The sequence below is a fragment of the Sciurus carolinensis genome, chromosome 4, assembly GCF_902686445.1.
Source record: "Sciurus carolinensis chromosome 4, mSciCar1.2, whole genome shotgun sequence".
Taxonomy (NCBI): Eukaryota; Metazoa; Chordata; class Mammalia; order Rodentia; family Sciuridae; genus Sciurus; species Sciurus carolinensis.
Genome location: NC_062216.1, coordinates 85,639,100 through 85,656,580, shown reverse-complemented (window position 1 = coordinate 85,656,580; position 17,481 = coordinate 85,639,100). Strand labels below are relative to the sequence as shown.

Below are 17,481 nucleotides of genomic sequence, written 5' to 3'. Positions count from 1 at the left end.
AGAAATTCATTAATGGAAAATCCACTTCTTCTTTTCCTTTCCCAATTCTTCTGGGCTTTATTTGTTGGTTATTTACCATTCTGATTCCACCCTAAGAATCTTCTTTCAAAGTTATCAATATGTTTCTGAGTCTCCAATCAAAATGCTTAAATCTGCACTTGGAATTGGGTTTCCCTTCACCTTATTTACTTTCATAGTCAAGCCTTCCCTTTATAGTATTCCTTTTTTAAAAATAGCGCTCCTCTTCCTACCACATGATTGATAGATGGTGTATAGTGAAGACGGTCATGTCTCTCAAGCCTGTTTTTTTTTTAGAGGTTGGCAGACAAGGCAGAGGTTTATTGAAAGTGAAAAGAAACACTTTGGGGGAGCACAATAGGGTGAGCTTCAGAGTAGTTCAAGGCCCTGTCTACATAGTTGTGCTCTCTTTTATTGTACTGTGCTAATTCTCCTTTCCTGAGTGCATCTGGGGTGATTCTCACCTTGACTGCAAATCTCTCTTTAAAAAAAAAAAAAAAATTTGTTTGTTCTAATTAGTTGTACATGATAGTAGAATGCATTTATGCATTTTGATAAATTATACATAAATGGAGTATAATATCTCATTTTTCTGATTGTACATATTGTAGGATCACATCAGTTATTCGGTCATATATGTACATGAGGTAATAAGTCTGTTTCACTCTACTGTCCTTCCTACCCCCATACCCCTTCCCCTTCCTTCACTCCCTTTTACTTAGTCTAAAGTAACTCTATTCTTCTCTAGCGTGCTCCCCATCCCTTATTATGAATTAGCATACACAAATCAGAGAAAACATTAGGTCTTTGGTTTTGGGAGTTTGGCTTATTTCACTTAGCATGATATTCTCCAACTCCATCCATTTACCAGCAAATGCCATAATTTCATTCTTCTTTAAATCTGAGTAAAATTCTTTTGTGGAATTACTATGCATACATACCACGTTTTCTTTATCCTGAGAAGGGCGTCATCATTCCTGTATGGGCATACCGTGTTTACTCACACAGACCCAGATGGCAGAGCCTACTATACACGTAGGCCATGAGGGATAGCCTGCTTCTAGGCTACAACTCCTATGACATTTTACTGTACTGAAAACTATAGGCAATGGCATTTGTGTACCTAACTACATGAAAAGGTACAGTAAAAATATAGTATGAAAGGTAAAATATGGTGCATTGTATAGGGCGCTTGCCATGAAGGGAGCTGGCAGGACTGGAAGCTGCTCTGGGTGAGGCAGTGAGCTAAAGCGTGAGTGGTGAGTGGCTGTGAAGGCCTAGGACACTATCCTGCACTACAGTAGACTTCATAAACACTCTACATGTAGGCCACACTAAATTTATAATTCTTTCTTCAATAAATTATCCTTAACATATTGTAACTTTTATGTTATAAACTTTTAGTTTTTAAAATACCTTTCGACTCTTTTTGTAATAATGGCTGGAAAACACTGTACAGCTGTGCGTTTTATATTCTTATTCTATTAGCTTTTTTTCTATCTTCACTTTTAGATTTCTGTTTTAAAATTCTTATTAAAGTCTAGGTCACAAACGTGTACATTAGCCTACACAGGCTCAAGATCACCAGCATTGCTGTCTCTCACCTCCACATCCTGTCCCACTGGAAGGTCTTTGGGGCAGGAGTATGCATAGAGTCACAATTTCCTGTGACAAGAATGCCTTTTTTTGGGAATCATCTTGAAGCTTTTCATCAGGAATTGTCACTCTTCAGAAATTTGTCCATGGTATTTTGCTTGGTTTGTTTCTTTTTTCAGCAAAGAAATTGTAAGCAGATAACGCACCTTGACTGTACCTGTCTATCAATGCAAACCTTTTCGTGTTGAGATCCACATTTTTAAACTTGTTAAGGAACTTGTTAAGGTCTACAAAAGCATCTACTAAATTCACTGTGAATTTTCTTGGAGGTTCTTCTTTTTCTTCTTCTGCAGTTTCCTTTTCTCTTGCCTTTCAACTGTGCATTCACTTGGCCATAGGAAATTTTCAGCTCCATTATAATCTTATGGAACTACTATCATACATGAGATCCATCACAGACCAAGACATTGTTATGTGGCAGAAGACTGTACTAATTACTAAATGACTGGATGAATGAGGTATATGATCATAATACCTAGTCCTTTGAAAGTGCTCCATATGTTGAATCATTATTTACAATACAATAGAGAAATTAAGATTTCATTGATGTTGTTTCGTTTCTCTGTGACAATGTAATAGCAAGCAATAAAAGGTCCATTGCAGGGTAAATGGATGTATCTTGAGTTCTGCTTTTAAGTTTTATCCTAGCTCATAACCCAGAACAACTAGTAATTTGAAAACATGTCTCTGATAGATTGATCTTTCTCCTCCAAATTATTTGGGTTTGTGGCTGATCAGGAGTAATTGTGTCAAGGTCTGCTTGTTATGTACAATATTCCAGTGTTAAAAACTTTAACTTAATCCTATCTCCAAGATCATATTAGACAATTATGTGCTTACTATCCTTTACCTACCTTCCTTCCTTCCTTCCTTCCTTCCTTCCTTCCTTCCTTCCTTCCTTCCTTCTTTCCTTCCTCTCTCTCTTTCCTTTTTTCTTGGTATCGGGGATTGAACCCAGGCATGCTTAACCACTGATCTACATCCCCGGCGCTTTTTGTTTTTTAGTTTGAGGCAGTGTCTTGATAAGGTGCTGAGGGCTTCACTAAGGTGCTGAGGCTGGATTTGAATTTGCAATTCTCCTGCTCCAGCCTCCCCAGCCCCTGGGCTTACAGGTGTGCACCGCCCTTTCAACCCCTTTGACTGAAACTGGACTGTATGGATAACATTATTATTTGGACTCAAAATGAACCCTGTCACCATCCTCACTTTTCCCTGGAGACTTGACCCCTAATTCCTGTGCTCCTCTCCTGAAGCTGTGTTTGTTTTCCTGTGATATTCCTCACCTCTTCTTTGCACGTCTCTCCCTTAACTCCTTGAAAATTTATCAGCAAATGAACACAACATGCTATTTAAATCTCCCTCTGGGAGCTGATGATGACTTGCCCATTTCTTGGGGCTTGTGCTGTATTTCTGGGCCCCCTCTCATCCCTGTGCAAGTTCTCCCCATCTTGCTCTCTTTTGTAGAGTACAAGGCAGGAACAAAAAGCAGCAGGCACATTTCCTGCTAATCTTAGATCATTAACATTTAATCAAAGAGGTGCCTTATAGGGAACTCTGGGTAGCGGGCAAGGGCTGGATCCACGTTGAAACCAAACATTCCACACAGAGGGAATTGATATGTCTCAAATACATGTACTACCATTGTATCAAATGTATGTCAGTGCTCTTGTTAACACAGACTTAATATTTTAAAGCACTGCTGCATTTATAGTAGTTTTAAAAATTATTTTATATTTCTTAAGTTTACCATATATTCGATTTTTATAACATCTGAGGAATCATTTTTAAAAATAAGTTTAAAAAAGGGACCTCTCTATTTGAAAAGATTAGAAATGAAGGCTGTAGGATATTCTTAGAATTTACTAGTAGAGATTTCTTTCTCAACTGAAGAGTGAAATATAGGGGATTCCTATCTTGGTCACTGTTTTAGGTTGCAAAACTTAAATCATATGCAGGTAAATTAGTAATTCTTTATTCACAATGTTGATCTCTAAATGGTATTGTTTTAGTTTTATGAATAATTAAATATACCAATATTCTGCCTTCATTTCTTTCCCCAGATTGTATATAGCATTTCAAATAGCTTTCATACTACTATTATTGCTCTTGTGGCTAAGAAATGAAAGTACATTGAAAATATGGTTAATTCATCAAAACTGAGAGGAAGGTAATCAATAGTTTGTTGCTACAAAAACAAAACAATGAAAGCTGTTTATAAAAATCATCTAACATTTAAGGTATCCTAGTCACCCTTCAGTATTTTCATAGGGGTATATGAGGGAGATATTTACTTTCATACACAGTAATAATAATAATAGCTAACACATAATAAATACTAATTACATTAGAAGCACTCTCCTAAAATAATCCTCAAGCCAGTTTTGTTGTCCTTACTCTATTGGAAGTTTTTCTATAAAACCTATGTGCTTAACCAAGGCCCTATACTGTCTTCCTACAAAGATAGGCTAAGCATTCAGAACACTTCCAGATAAAGTTTTATTAGGAATGTGATGAAGATAGAGATGGTTTAAAAATACCAGACACTTTGGAAACTTCTGTAGATTAATCCAAAGCTTAATTGTATTTAATAGGTTATTATCTTTTCAATGAATAATTTATGAGAATTTTCCATCTTTTTTTAAAGTTAAATGTTTCCAATCATAGGATAATATAAGCTTTAGTAGAAATCAACTGACGATGATTAAAATATGATAGGACTATCAAAACCTCAGGTCTATGTCAGAAACAAAACAACATAATAAAAAAGCATTTCTCATCTCTGTGCCTGCCAAATTACAATTTTTAAGCTCAGGGTAGCCACCAGGAAAAAGGTATTTTTATAAAATGATACTGTATGGCAAAAGTATAGAAGCACAATTAGAGTGCTTGGGATTCAGTTTTTTTTTTTTTTTTTTTTGTTTTACTTAAAAGCTGAAATGGTCTTTCTAAACTGTGTGTGTTGGTTAATATAAGTAGAATGATTTTAGGTTTTCAGGAATTAAGATGGTCTTCTGCTTTATATAAAAATTTAAGCCTTTTTAACAGGACTCTTATCAATATGCGATTTCCAATACATTTTTTTTTAAAATCACTTTTAAAATCTAACTACTATGTGTCTAACACTTTGGTCTTTGAGAGGATAGAGAAAAGGGATCAACATAATTTCAAAGAAATAAACTCACTGGTAAAATCATCTCATGATATAGTATATCATATATACATATTATATATGTCGTATAGTATATACTACATATAAACTCTTCAGTTGACGCTTCTTATCTGTGGTTCCCACATCCACTGGTTTGGATTCAACAAACTGAAGATCAAAATGCTTTTTTAAAAAATTGCATGTGTACTGAACATATACAAACTTTTAAACTTGTAAATATTACCTAAACAGCACAGTATAACAACTATTTACATGGCATTTTTATTGTAGTAGGTATTATAAGTAACCTAGAGGTGATTTCAAATACACAGAATGACTATAGCTTATATGCAAACACTATGCCATTTTATGTAAGGGACTTGGGCATCTATATGGAGGTCCTGTGACTAGTTCCAGATGGATATTAAGGGACAACTGTTTTTTTAAATTTAATCTTCAACTTAACGTAGTTAACAACCTACAGAAGTCCAACAGAATTCTTTCTCTGACTCAATATGTACAAATTAAATTGCTTCTCAAAATCTAGAATTTTAATTAGAGTTCCAGATTTTGTCACTGAAGCACCTTGTGAAATTTGGCATCGTTTTCTACTTCTCAAATTTTTAAGTTTTCCAAACTATTTAATCAAATTACGTACAATGTACACATTCCTGAGTATAACCCATTGTGGTGACATTGCTTACTTCAGAAATTTCCTGTATTCAGCATAAAGTGTTTCTTCCCAAGAAAATGAACTTTTCTGTTAAATGAGTTTGATTGAAAAGGAGAATTGGGTTTATAAAATGGATTCACTGCAAACTTTATATATAAATCATAGACATCAGTAAAGAAGTTCTCGATTCCATCTGCTTGCCTTATATCATGAAGCATAATAAATCTCATGTCCTGCAATGACAAATACTGACACAAACCACTCATTGAATTTGTCCACAGTTTTCAAATACATGTTTTCAAAGCCACATGTTTTCATCCACAAGGTCAAGAGCAGCATGAGCTATGAATTGGTTTAGATGACAACGATCATGTTTGGATTCTGCTTTCCTAGCTGGCAAAAATTCCATTTCAAAAACTGGATTATCCAAAACTACACTAAGATTTCATCTCACTCCAATTAGAATAGCTAATATCAAGAAAACAAGCAATAATAGGTGTTGGCGAGGATATGGGGAAAAAGGTATACTCATATATTGTTGGTGGGATTCCAAATTGGTGCAGACACTCTGGAAAGCAGTATGGAGATTCCTCAGAAAACTTGGAATGGACCCACCATTTGACCTATATATCCCACTCCTCCATTTAAAAAGTCTTAAAACCAGTATTCTACAATTATGCAGCCACATCAATGTTTATATAGCTGCTCAATTCACAATAGCTAGATTGTGGAACCAACCTAGATACCCTTCAATAGATGAATGGATAAAGAAACTGTGGTATATATACATGATGGAATATTACTCAGTCATAAAGAAGAATAAAATTATGTCATTTGCAGGTAAATGGGTGGAATATCATGCTAAGTGAAATAAACCAATCCCAAAAAACTAAAGGCCAAATGTTTTCTCTGGTAAGTGTATGCTGATACATAACGGGAGGGGAGGGGAGTAAAGGAAGAATGGAGGAACGTTAGATTATGTAGAAGAAAATGAGGGGAGAGGAGGGGGCGGGAGAAGGAAAGATAGTGGAATGAGACAGACATCATTATCCTGTGTACATGTATAATTACATAAATGTTTTTACTGTACTGTGTACAACCAGAGAAATGAAAAGTTGTACTCCATTTGTGTACTGTGAATCAAAATGCATTCTGCCATTAGACTGTCATGTATAACTAAATAGAACAATAAAAAAATCCATCCAATAAAATATGACGAAGTAAAATCTTAAACAAAAAAACTTGAATTATTATGGTGGCCAACAATCACAGAGTAGAAGCTTCCGGTCATTACCTTAAATATATGACACCTTTTAAAATCTTGCTCATAGCACACAGTGGCGGGAACTCTATGAAAACTCAGCCCCATGTACTCAAAAACTGGGGATGACTTTGCCTCCCAGAGGGTGTTTGACAATGTCTGGAGACTTGCTTCTCATACCTGTGCAAGTGAGGGAGAAGTGCTACTGGCTTTCTGTCAGTAGGGACCGGGGATGCTGTGACCTTCTTATAATGCACACGACTATGGGCTGCAACAAAGAATTTTCCAGTTCCATGTGGCAATAATGCCATGGTTAAGAAACACTGGGTTAGCTGAATGACGACACAGTGAAAGACAAGCCTCTGAGAAGGGGGACGTTTGCAGATCGAAACCCCACTTCTCAACCTTAGTAACATGTAAGAAGGGAGGCTTCAAATCTCTCTCTCTCTCTCTCTTTTTTTTAGCATTTATTCAATAGCAAATGTTGATGAACTGTTTATGAGTTAACTGGCAATTAAACTGTTTTTTAAAAAATTGCTGAAGTTCTCTAAAAGATTCCAAATCTCCTGATGGTCAGCCTCTATCCCTAAGTGATAAGAAAACTGTACAAAGAAATGAGATGGATTCAGTTTCATTAGTTATTGTTGAAGAATTATTCAAAACAGAGGAAATATTGAAAGATTAGATGTATGATGCAGTTATTTTTGCTAGTATAGGAAGAAGACTGGATTGCAAAGGACAGAAGCTAATAATTTAGAGATTAAAAGAGTTGTCTGCCTATGTACTTTAGATACTTATATCTTGTCTTAAAAGTGGTCTTATTGTGATTCAAAAAATTATACAGGTATATAATGCAAGAATATCAGTCATCTGAGGGCATAGAAAATATGCAAGATTAAATAATCAGAGTGAGATATGAAGGGATAGAATAATGAATGGTATCTAAGAAGGTTAAAAATAGCAGACTGAATACCATGTTCTTCTTTTGGGTTTAGAAAACTCATGTAAATCCAGGATAGGAAAAAATTGGCTTACCAATATACTTGGGAAAACTCATAAATAATTACAGATTCAACACATTCATGTGCCAGAAATTGTTACTGTATTGCCCTACAGCATGCATATCTATCTGTATCTATCTATTGATCTGTCATCTACTATTTATGATCAATCTGTACTTATGTGAAACTGACTTCAAATGGGAAGATATAAATAGGTTAAATGGATGGAAAAGACATACCATGCTAACAATCAAAAGAAAGCTGGATTGCCTATATGAATATCTGAAACGTATATTGGGAACAAAATGTACTACCAGGAATAAAGAAATTCATTTCATAATGATAGAGAAGTTAATAATCAAGAAGACATAATAATTTAAAAGTTAATGAAACATTATACACAATTATAGTTAGAAATTTTAATACCTTTCTTTTAATAGTTCATAGAACTAGTATACAGAAAATCACTAAGATTATAGAAGACTTGAACAATAATTAACCAACATAACCTAATTGATAATTGTAGAATACTCTACTCATCAAGAGCAAACATATTCTTTTCAAACACAAAACACTTACCAAGATGTGTTATGTTCTAGGTTATAAAACATATCTCAATACACTTAAAAGGATTCAAATCAAATGAAGAATGCTCTCTGACCACAATGGAATTAAACTAGACATTAGTAATAGATAATATCCCTGAATATTTCCCAAATAATAGATAATGAAACAGCATATTTCTAAATAATCTGGGAACAAAAAAGAAATCAGAAGAGAACTAGAAGAAGTATAAATTGAAGGAAAATGAACATACTAAAATTTGAGGGATACAGCTAGAGCAATACTAAGAGAAAAAGTTACTAATTCCCTAGATTAGAAAAGATGAAGCATCTCAAATCATTTGCCTTAGCTTTCATTTTAAGAAACTAGGAAAAGAAGAGATAAAAACAATCTGTTGCTCTTTGGTTTGTTTGTGGAGTCCGTCTGCTTGGGCCATATTCTTTTTGTTTTCCGTCACAGAATATGCATGTGTTTCTACTTTGTGATGAGGGTATTTTTTTCTAGCCATAGAATTCTAAACTGTCCATTCTTTTTCTTTCAACACTTTCAACAACACTGTCTTTGGCTTCCCCATGATTTCTTGCCTACATTATTTTATCTTTCCCGGTATGTGTCGTCTGTCTCTGGCAATTTCAAAAAACTTTTTTTTTCATTGTTATTTGTTTACAGCAACTTGATTATAGTGTGTAAAGACATAACTTCCTTTGATTTTTTTCCTTTCTGTTACTCCCTGAACTTATTAAGTTTATAAATTTATGTCTTTCACTAAAATTTGGATGTTTTGAGCAAGGATTTTTCTGCCCCTCTCTTCTGTCCTTGTGGGAGTACAAAGATACAAATCTTTGGATATTTTCCCACAGGTCTGTGAAATTCTGTTCTTCTTATTTCAATCTTTTTTCCCCCCCTTCTGTGTTCTTTAGATAATTTTTGCTGATTTGCCTTCAAGTTTATTGAATACTCACCCCCATTCTTTTCTTAAGTTCTTTCAGCAATTTTTTTCATTTTTGATATTTTCTTTTTCAATCTTTAAATTTATACTTCTTCTAATAGTCTTTAACTCCTGCTGATAATTCCTAATGCTTCGTTAATTTCAAGTAGGGTTTTCTTAATTCATAGAGAATAGTTATAATTGCTACTTCAAAGTTTTGTCTGATAGTTCCAAAAATATGATCGTTGCAGCTTGGCGTGATAACTTTTTTCAGTTCAAGGTTGTCAATTTCCTGGTCATTGTATGAGTAATTCTGGATAAAATCATATTTTGAATATTTTCAACATTCTATTGTATAGACTCTGGACTACTTAATCTGCTGGATAAAATTGATGTTTTTGCTTTAAATAAGCTATCAATCCAAATAGGAATGTAAATTCTGTCTTAATATTTGTTTGAAAGTGTTCAAATTTCAATTCAGTTCTCAAAACCTTTGTTATTCTGGTTTGAGTCTGTTCTGCTCAAGAGTAGCTCAGAAATTAGGCTGAGAATTATATGTTGATACGTAAGAAAGGTACATGTATACCCTTCTCTGTCTCTCTCCCATCAGGGATTTTTCTGACAGTATCTAGCAAAGGCCACTTTTCCGCATGTCTTTAATCAGAAATACAGATTCTCTGTTGGAGTTTTTGCTGCCCAAGCTGCCAATACCACCCTGCCTCTTTGTAACTCCTGCTCCCACATTAAGGGCACAGTGATACAGTCACATGGGTGAAAGAAAGAAAGAAAGGAAGGAAGGGAGGGAGGAAGAAAGAGAGAGAAAGAAAAAGAAAATACCCACATGTGGGTAACCTCCCCATTTTTTTTTTTTTTTTTTTTTTTTTTTGCGGTGCTGGGGATTGAATACAGGGCCTTGTGCTTGCAAGGCAAGCACTCTACCAAATGAGCTATCTCCCCAGCCCACCTCACCAAATTTTGATCCCCTTCTATAATTTGCTTGTTTTTGTTTACCTTTAATATTTGTTCTATCTATCTATCTATCTATCATCTATTTATTATAATCAGTAAGAGGGAAGGGCTCTAGTGGTCTTATCTCACTGTACTGCAACCAGAAGTTCTTTTTCTTTGGGTGGTGGTGGGTGGGTTACCAGGGATTGAACTCAGGGGTACTTAACCACTGAGACACATCCCAGCCCTATTTTGTGTTTTATTTAGAGACAGGGTCTCACTGAGTTGCTTAGTGCCTCACTTTTGGGGAGGCTGGTTTTGAACCCCTGATCCTTCTGCCTCAGCCTCCTGAGTTGCTGGAATTAAAGGCTTATGCCAATATACTTGGCTTGGAACCAGAAGTTCTAAGAACTGTTTTTAATTCTCAAGACATACATAAGGACTTACAACCATCAAGTGAAAGGTTTTGCATGGCAACTATTATCTGCCCTTCTTTGTTCTCTTTCCTTAGGTTAGGTGATGATTAGGTTTTATAATGTGGCCAATAGCCTGGGGATATTTCATGGGTACACAAGAAGATGAACCAGGTCTCTGGTAGAAATTGTTTTTAATGGGCCAGGCATACATTTGAAGAGTCTTTCTGGGCCATGTCTGTCTGGAAAGGGTATAACTAGAGTTGCATTAGTAATATAAAAGGCACTTAATAATTAAATTTAGATTAAGAAATAAAAGCCCTAATTCTAAAGGTTTTATATTTTATTCCTTGGTTGTGGGATCTTAGAAAAAGATTTGAACTTGCTAAATTTCAGCTGACTACTTTATGAATATGGATACATTTTCTAGTTTTCTTTTAGTGAAATATATCTAAAAGTGCCTGAGGGTTCTTGGTACAGATTGGATAGGCAAAACAGCTTTTCATGATATTCATAGAAAGCAAGTCTAAAGAAAAGACACTGGGAAAAGTCAGTCTAATAGTTCATGTGAAGTCAGGTTCCTTGCAGGGTTCCATCCAGATGAGTGACAACTGCTACATTTTTCCAGGAAGTTAGTATTTCTGTATCTAAACTTAATTAATTCTTAGAGGGACAAACTACTGAGATAGACTGCTTCCTAGGTAGTATAAGTCTCTCCTGAAGCAAAGCAGAATGCAAAATGAATGAGAAAGAAGATTCTGACACTTCGTAGGCAGAGGAGGTGGGATGAGAGGAATTGAATTTTTGTATTAAAAGTGAAGAGCTACATATGTCAGATTGAAGTTTTAACTCAGAACGTGCATGAGTTCCAGTATTTGCATTTTAATACTTGTTGATGTGAAGTGTACTTTGACATATAGACTAAAAAAGAGCAGTTTTGAATTTCCTGGCACTTGATTATTTAATCGAATTTTGCAGTATTTTTTGCAAATTCAAAATACAGTCCTGAATAAAATGCCTTTTTAAAATTTGTCAAAATTTAAACTTTCAGCTTTTTGCTATTTTCTGTAAATCTTTACTTCTTCATTGATCTTGTGATTTTTCTATTGCTTCTTCTCTCTTAGCTTATAGATTTTAGATAAGAATGTAAAATTGAGGGGGAGTTGGAGAAAGGACAGATTAGGGCACAAGACTGACAGGGAAAAAAAAATCCAGAGAAGTGATTAAATTACATTCCAGTCATGTGGATACATATGCATTGATGGTTATGTAACACAGAAAGAGTGTCTGAGCTTTTGAACAGTTAAAAAATTTGTCCTCAATGAAAATTCACTTTCCTTTTAAGTGAGACAGATGTTAAGATGAAATATTTGGCATCTGACCATCCTGTTTGTTATCAAGTATTATAGAGAGATGAACTCAGAAAATCTATTGATTTGTAAATATAGTTGACAGTAAATTTGCTCCAGATTATATTTTTATGGTACTATACATTTAAGCAAATGTTTACTTATTTAATAACTGTGTGTTAAGAGTATTATGCTATAACCTCAAAAAACAAACAAACAAAAACCCTGGGAATTAATCTAATGAAGAACATGAAGGATCTCTGCAAAGAAAACTACAGAACATTGAAGAAAGAAATTTAAGAAGAACTTAGAATATGGAAAGACCTCCCAGGTTCTTGGAGAGGCAGAATTAATATTGGCCATACTACCAAAAGTGTTATACAAATTTGTACAATTCCCATCAAAGTATCAACAACATTCTTCATGGAACTAGAAAAAGCAGTACTAAAATTCATTTGGAAAATAGAGACCCAGAATAGCCAAAGCAATCCTGAGCAAAAAAGAGTGATGTTGGGTACATAACAATACCAGACCAGAAATTATACTATAGAGCTATAGTAACAAAATAGCATGGTACTGGCACCAAAGCAGACATGAAGACCAATGGAATAGAATGAAAGACACAGAGACAAACCCACATAAATACGGTTTCCAATACTAGACAAAGGAGTCAAAAACATACATTGGAGAAAAGATAGTCTTTTTAACAAATGATGCTGAGAAAACTCAATATCTGTTTTAGTCAGTTTTTTCACTGCTGTGACTAAAGAACCAAATCAGAATAATTATAGAAGAGGAAAATTTATTAGAGGGCTTACAGTTTCAGAAGTCTTAGTCCATAGTAGCCTGGCTCCATTCGGTGGGGCTTAAGGTGAGGCATAACATCATGGCAGAACAGTGTGGTGGAGGGAAGCAGTTCATATGATGATCAGGAAGCAGAGAGAGAGGTCTCCACTTGCCAGCTACAAATATATACCTCAAATCCATGCCCCCAATTCCCACCTCTTCCAGCCATACCCTACCACTTCAGTTACCACTCAGTTAATCCCTATCAGGTGATGAATTCACTGATTGGGGTAAGACTTTTTCAATCAATCATTCTGAACCTTCTTGCATTGTCTCACACATGAGTTTTGGGGGATACCTCACATCCAAACCATAACAATATCCATATGTAGAAGAACAAGGCTGAAACCTTATCTCTTATCCTGCACAAAAGTCAAAGACTTAGGAATTTAGAACTCTGCAACTGCTAGAAGAAAATGTAGACCCAACACTTCAACATATTAACATAAGAACAAAATTCCTTAACAAGACCCCTAAAGCTAAATAAAACTAAAAATCAGTAAGTGGGACACCTTTAAAGTAAAAGCTTCTCCACAACAAAGGAAACAAGAATGTGAAGAGAAAGTCTACAGAATGGAAGATCTTTTGATAATCTACTCCTCAGATAGGACACTAATATCCAGAATATATAAAGAACTCAAAAAAACTTAACACCAAAGAAGCAAATAACCCAATTAATAAATGGGCGAAGGAACTGAACAGGCACTTCACAGAAGAAATACGAATGTCAACAAATATATGAAAGAATTGTTCCACATCTCCAGCAATTAGGGAAATGCAAATTCAAACTACATTGAGATTTCATATCACTCCAGTAAGAATTGCAATTATCAAGAATACAAATAATAATAAATTGACAGTATGTAGTGAAAAGGTACACTCATGCATTGTTGGTGGGACTGCAAATTAGAGTAACCACTCTGGAAATCTGTATGGTGATTCCTCAAAATCTAGGAATGTGACCCAGCTCTTACACTCCTCTGTATATTTCCAAAAGATTTAAAATCTGTTACTATAGGGATGCCATCAATGTTTATAGCAGCACAATTCATAATAGCCAAACTATGGAACCAAACTAGGTGCTCCTCAACAAATTAATGCATAAAGAAAATGTGGTATATATACACAATGGATTATTACTCAGCCATAAAAAGAATTCAATTATGTCATTTGCAGGTAAATGGATGGAAGTGGAAACTATAATGCTAAGTGAAATAAGTCAGACCCATAAAGTCAAAGATTGAATGTTTTCTCTGGTATTTGGAAGCTGGTCTAAAATAAGTGGGAAAAAGAGAGAAAAAATAAACAGGGTGGGGGGCAGGAATTCCATTAAAATGAAAGAAAGATCAGGGAAGAAGGATGTGGGAAGAAGGAGGAGAAATAGGATTAGCCAAAAACAGTGAAATAAATCTGAACTGACTTTCCAGTATATGAATATACTACAGTGAATCTCACCATTAAGTATATCTACAAGAAACTAATTAAAAACGTAAATAAATAGAAAAAATAGAGTGGAAGAAAGGGGGAGGAAGAAGAGGAAGGGGAAAGGTAAGTACTGGAATTGAATTGGAGCAAATTATATTCCTTACATTTATAATTATGTCAAAATGAATCCTACTATTAGGTATAACTATTATAAACCAATAAAACATGGATGGACAAAAATAAAATAAAAAGAAAGGTGGTTCTGCTTGCACTCTGTTCCTCGAAGGCAGGAGCTTAGTTGCAGGTAAGGAGAAAGAGGTGTTCCCCTTAGAGAAAGATTAATATATTGGGGGAAAAAAGAGTATTGTGCTAACACTTCAGTATACACAAAATGTATTTCATAGTTTTTTATTTTCAGGAAATTATCAATACAATTGAAACTACTATATGAAATAAGATGATCAACGTTTAAAGACCTGATATAGGGCAATTAATGTCACAGCAATGGTATGTGTATTATGTTTAAGAAGTTCCCAAAGGAGGAAAGATCACCAGGAGCAAGAGTGGCCCTGGAGCTTCAGGGAAGATGAGAGGCTTACAGCTGCACTGGGTGTAGGAGGTAAATAGAAATAAGACATGGCTAGACTGAATGATGGTGTTTGGTCAAGATGAATGAAACTCTAGATACAATACAAGTTTTGTATTGGGGCAATATACAAGGTGTTTTATAGCTAGATTGTTTAGTACATATGTAGTAGGCTAAAGAATTTGAACTTTACAGAGACTAGTAAAATTGTTTACTGATATGATGAAAATAGAGTTTTGTTCAGGAGGAATTAGAGGAAGAGAAAACAAAGGAATATTGTATCAATCAATCAAATAATTCATAGATGAATTAATAGAGAACATTAACTAGGATTTTGAGAATAATAGAGGCAAAAAGAAATTAAAAGGATTTGTTGATGATTATATATTTGTTAAAATGAGTTTAAATACAGAAAACAGAGAAGTTTTGATATGGGGTTACTTGAGGATGTTGCAACAGCTCATAGAAATAAGTAATTCACAATGAAAGCTGGTTTTAGTGGAAAGTAGAGGACTAAATTTCAGAATTTTTGAGTTTAAAGAGATGGCAAGATACCATAGTGCAAATGCCCATCAGACAGTTGGAAATATGTAAAAGGAATTTAGAGAAAGATTAAAATTAGGTCTATAAATTTCTAAGTAATTCATATTGTCTTTGAGGTCTCCAGACCGGATGAAATTTTTTAGGAAATTAGTTTCAGCAGTTAAAGCTCTGCAAATTGGAAAATGTCCATGTTTATGCGGTAAGGGTGAAGCTCCTTTATTAAGTCACCGTATACATCACTTATTTTAAATTTATAAGGGCTAAGGAAACATCAGCAAGAGTGCCATCAGAGAGGTTGGAGAATGTGGAGACAGTTCAGTTTCATGGAGACCTTTGGGAAAGTACCAGAAGAAAGGAGGTGTTAATGGTGTTGGCTATTCCAAAGAGATCAATGATATCAGGGGTACAGAAGAATTTAGGGTCCACTTCATTAAGAAATAATTGGCAATCTTTAAGGGTTATTGTTTCCTTGGTATAAACATCATGAAACACATTAGAATATATGGACAGGGCTGGGTCCTCTTCACTGCCATTGTTTTGCATTTCATTCTTTGAAATGGGAGATCAATGTCATAATGAGCCAACTTTGGAAGAAAACATTTTAAAATTTATGGAATATATGCCAAATAAAATTGATGGAATAATTGCTATAAAGAAATCATCCTTAATTAAGAAATTATAATTGATTTAGGTCGAAATACATTTAAGAGGGAACAGTTTTTAAAGTTTTCTTTAAGAATGTAGATGTTAAAAAATTGAAGTTGGAATACTCAGTAGGCTTAGCCAGATCAGTTTTAAGAGGATACCCAGAACCTTCTTACTTGTGTGTGTCAGACGTTGCCATTATTTGCACTTCACTTCCACAACCCTACTTGTTAACCTCAAGTTTAAAATGGTCTCTTTTCTACTCCAACAGGCATTACAATTCACTTGATGCCAAGTCCAGAATTTACACTGAACACAGAATGCCATTTATGGGGTAATCTAAAAATGTTTCCCAAAGTATGGTCCATGGTCCATTTGTTTCTGAGTCTCCTAAAATGCTCATATTTTACAGCAAGAAGAAAACAGGTACAGAAATAAAAAAGAGTAGAGGACTCCAAGAGATCAGGAGGTTTGGTACAACACAGATGTAAGATCTCAAACTTACAGAATCCAAATCACTGGATATCGTACCCAGGAACCTTATTTAAAAAAAAAAAAAAAAAGCCATGCTATACGAATATACATTCACATTATAAGATAATTTTAAAATAAAAATGTACTAAACCTTGTGTGTGTATGTGGAGGGGGTGTCTCTGTCTGTCTATCTGTCTGTCTTGGGATTCTCATTATAGTTGACTCCATTTCTCTCTCTTCTGTTAATTTTCATGTATCGACTATTTTCCCTTTGTTTTATAAATGCATCAAATAATACTATACTTAAGGAGTTTGTAGTTTTTGTGACATTACTTGTTCCTAATTTTGAATTACTTGTTACAGTGTAAGAGAAGGTAGGGTGGGTAGATTCAGTATCGGAAGAGAGTTTCATCCTACTGATTACTTTTAAAGCCTTTGGAATGTTCTACTCTGGTGTACAGAGAAGAAAACAGTCCAGAAATGACACAGACTAGGGACATCCATGAGGGTAGGACAAACTCTGCAGAAGCCAATGGAAGACAGCATTTTAAAGTGGGATTTGTGGGAAGGGGCCAGAATCTAAATTATTTTATATGAACCTTTGTTATGTAACTGGCAAAATATTTTAAAAAACCTCTTGACCAAACTGGTAAATAATTGCAGTGTTTTGTCAGTCTCTGTTCAGTAGAGTAAATCATATTGTGCTGTTTTGAAAGGGAAATAATTTTAGCAATTTTGTTTTAGCTTGTGATCTCACAGGAGGGAAGTAATTTTTAGAGCAAAACTTCAAAGATTTAATTTAAGATAAACAATTCTTTTCATCAAACTTAATATTAAACATAATAGAACCACAGGCATAATAATTCATTTTAATATTAATATAAAATCAAGCACAACTTCTTTAGTCTGATTACTTTGGCATGTGAACATATTAAAGGCTCAAAAAAATAACAATTAGTTAAAACTTGAAATGAGAAAAGAAAATATGTTAAGAATTTATAGA

The 17,481-nt window shown here is 34.5% G+C and overlaps 1 protein-coding gene and 1 pseudogene across 4 annotated transcripts in view; both read right to left on the bottom strand.

Moving 5' to 3' along the window:
• Pik3c2g (phosphatidylinositol-4-phosphate 3-kinase catalytic subunit type 2 gamma) overlaps nt 1-17,481 on the bottom strand; it is a 367,859-nt gene that overhangs the window by 16,908 nt on the left and 333,470 nt on the right. The gene's annotated exons all lie outside the window — the stretch shown is intronic.
• On the bottom strand, nt 5,528-6,786 carry LOC124982153 (trafficking protein particle complex subunit 2-like; annotated as a pseudogene).